The sequence below is a fragment of the Grammomys surdaster genome, unplaced genomic scaffold, assembly GCF_004785775.1.
Source record: "Grammomys surdaster isolate TR1022 unplaced genomic scaffold, NIH_TR_1.0 125861, whole genome shotgun sequence".
Lineage (NCBI taxonomy): Eukaryota > Metazoa > Chordata > Mammalia > Rodentia > Muridae > Grammomys > Grammomys surdaster.
In genome coordinates this window covers 3,033,880-3,037,677 of record NW_021620687.1, presented here as the reverse complement: position 1 = coordinate 3,037,677, position 3,798 = coordinate 3,033,880, and positions in this window count along the sequence as shown.

Here is a 3,798-nt window from a genome sequence, read left to right as displayed (position 1 = left end):
TTGTATTGGTCAGGAAGCAGAGAACTTGGGGTAAGGGTTCAGGATGGGCTATCCCTTTCTAGTTACTTCTCTAGGGTCCTATACCGCCAACTAGATCCCATGTCCAAAAGGTTCCACACTTTACAAAGCAGTACTACCAGCTGGGGAACCAAACACACCAACCTGTGGGGATCTAATTAATATTCAGTTCCTAACAGGGGTAAGACAGCCATCTTCTAGAAAGACTAGACGTAATCTAGACCAAGCATGCTCCTTTACTGAAAGTAGGTTTAACTAAGACTTGGTTTCAGAGCCAGTTAGAAGTAGAATAAAAGGTTAGAATTAAGTTGTTAAACAAATTGACCTTACAGCCAGACTGGTGGTAGGGCTTGGCTGAAGCTTAGCATGCATGAGGCCTTATGTTGGTTACTGGCGAGGTGTGTGAGCATTGAGAGTCTGGAAAGGGAGGGCGGGTTATGACTGAGTAGGAACCAACTATCTGACAGGTCCAGAACCAGAGAGAGAGGAATCTCTCATCTGATTTCTAACTGGCAGAGTCCCGAAGACAGAACATCTTGGAACTCAAATCCAATCCATGGAAACTTGTTTATTCTTCTTATATTAAGAAGACTGGGCAAGACAGACAAGGATCTGAGTACGTGTATGTGCAAATGAGAGGGACAGCAAATCCAGTGGATGCATTTGCTGCCTTGCTATCTTAATAAACTATACTAACAAGAGTACCAGCTACGGCACAGGCTGGGAATGTGGTTCCGTGGTAGGACACTTGCCTGGCACGCATAGGCTGTGACTTAGATCACTGGCACAAACAACTAAGACAAAGAAAGCAGAACCTAAAAGCTCAATCATGAGCTAGCTCTATCAGGGTTTTCTAGTTCTCATTGAGTTCAATGCCACATCTTCAAGAGTGGATAAATTCATAGGAGTTCCAATGAGAATGTAATTTTTTTCATGTTTATTGCTACACAATGATAAGTTCACATCATATCTAGAAACTTCAAATGGAAATACAGTTAGGAAACAAATCTTCATTTCTAAATACCCTTTACAAGCCAGGACAGGTTTAAAAGTTTACAAGTCTTAAAACACAGGTTAAAAAAAATGGGTTAAACTTAGAACTAAATATCACCTCAATTACTTCTTTTGTCTCATATACTCAGCTTACAAGAGCACAAATCTGTCTTGGTTGCTTCATCTCTTGGTACCTGCTCTGGAAAAGCTGCTATGTTGAAAGGGCACTCATCTGTCCTGAAGAAAAAACTATGTTGTCAAGAACTAAGGCCTTTTCCCAGTGGCCAAAGAGGAACAACGGGTGCCGGCCAGACGTTCATGGGTGAGCTATCTTCAGTCAGATCCTCTTAGCTATGGTCAAGTCAGTGAATGACTACCACTAAGCCTCATGTGAGGTGCTGAGCCAGGATCATGTCAATCTGCTTGTGAATTGTTGACCATCAAAGGTGTGTAATAAAAGCTGTTAACTTTTACTGTGGACAAATAAACAATGGATTTTATGTCTAAAGATAATCTTTCTTCATAAGCCTACGAAAGATAGCTGAAAATGAAAGGTAAATTGTGTTTGGCCAGTGTCTACTTTTCTTCCAGGCATACCTAAATTCTTTTAAATATAGGCCTGTGGGCACATCCTAGTTCAGCACTCTACATTTATTTTGAAGTCATAAAAAGGGGCTTAATTTTAGTTTTAGAAATATATATACATATACATGAATGATCTATTTTTTGAGGGGGAAAAAAAAGCCCAAGAGATGTTCCTAGAGTCTAGCATTTTTTTCCTGTGGAATGGTATGAAGGCCTCAGTCTCTTTTGGGTTGAGGTTTAAAGTTTCATTTACTATTATCATTATTGTCCTAATACAACTAAAGTATAAAAAGTACTATTTGATTTCTCTACTAATTTTTGTGATGAAAACAAGAGCAATAGGAACAATTTCTTTCAGCCTCTCTTTATTTTTCTCTCCACCTTACAATCAATCCAGTAACTTTAACAGTAAACAGTAAGAATAATGGCATATACAAAACATTGCCTAAGTGAATCCATCGTGGATTTGTGTCTGAGTATGGCTTGCTAAATAGGGGAAGTGTGCTTCATAATAAAAAAGTCCATTTTCTGGTATTACCTTTTGGATTTGGACTCCTAGATGCTATACATTTTAAGGCAATTTTGATAGTTTCTTGTCTCTTGCTAACACAAGTGAGTTGTCATAATGAGCAGTGTAGACACTGCCCATTTGCTCTACTCTAGAGAACTGTCTATTTGATACAGAGCAAATCACCTCAATTCCTTTGTGGAATGAGCGGAGTTCAAATAAATAAGACACAAGAATAAAAAAAATGTAATCAGGTCTGTCTGTAGGCAACAAAGTAATGAAAGAGTTAGAGCCTCTTAATAAAAACGGTGAGAAGACAGAGAATTCTATAAGGCTTCATACAGTGAGGGGAGGGGTGATCTTTCCTAACACAGACTGTCTATGCAGTTAGAAAAGTGGACGAGTTTGTAGTTTAATAACAACAGTTCTTGATTCTTTCATGTTGGAAGAATGAAATTCACTTTTAAATCCACAAAAGAGAATTCTAATTTTCGGCACTTTTTTAAAATTTTAATAATTCATCACATCGCTCATCTGGACGGGACTTTGGATTCCATTTTGATTAAACGGACACTTTGGAGGTGTCTTTTTGGTTATTATTATGCATGTTTTACCTGCTAAGTTTTTGTTTTGCTGTTCTGTAAGACATGAACACCTAAATATATCCATTTTCCCTTTTAAAATCAGTGTTTTAGACTGTCTCTTTGAGAATTACATAAATGTCATAGTACATTTGAGTCTTAATTTTTACTAGTACTATTTGAAAAATACAGGTATTTATTCATTTGGTGCTGGGAACTGTACACGCACATGCTCTGATGCTCTGAGCTGTCCCCCAACCCTGACACTTTTTGATGAAATATTAATAGGACTATTATTCCAGTTGAGGATGATACTTATTACAGATTTTAGTCTGTTGGGAGTTAGGAAACAGTAGTAATATGGTCCTCAAAACCAAACCATTAGACACTGTTTAATTGGGATTTCTTCGGTAGAACTTTAGACTCCGCACCTTAGTAGCTTCTCTCTGTGATTCTAAGGCAGACTAAAGTCTAAAGAACATTAGTCTAAAGAAAGCTGGAGGGAAAAAAGGAAAAAAAAAAAAAAGCTGGGATAGTGGCACATGCCTTTAATCTTAGCACTCATGAGGTAAAAGCAGGTGGATCTCTGTGAGTTCAAGGACGGCCGGTCTACACAGTGAGTTCTAGGACAGAGAGACCCTGTCTTCAAAACAGTAAATAAATAAATAAATAAATAAATAAATAAATAAACAAATAAAGGAGGAGGAAGAGGAAGAGGAAGAGGAGGAGGAGGTCTAGGAGGAAGAGGAGGAAGAAGAGGAGGAGGGGGAGGAGAAGGAGGGGGAGAGGAGGAGGGGGAGGAGGAGGAGGAGAGAAAGCTGGAAGGTAGGTACACGTGTTGGCATTTAGTCTAGGTTCCGCCTCACAGTTACCTGGCAACAGCCAGGTGTGGCTGACTCACTATAAAAGGGGCTGCTTACCCCCTCCTCTCTCCCTCTCTCTGGCTTCCCTTCTCTTCTTTTGCTCCTGCTCTTTACCCTTTCTCTCCCCATTCCCCTCACTTCTCTCTCTACATGCTCTTGATGGGCCTCTACTCCTCTACTCTCTCTCATTCATCTCCATCCTCCTCTCTCTCTCTCTCTCTCTCTCTCTCTCTCTCTCTCTCTCTCTCTC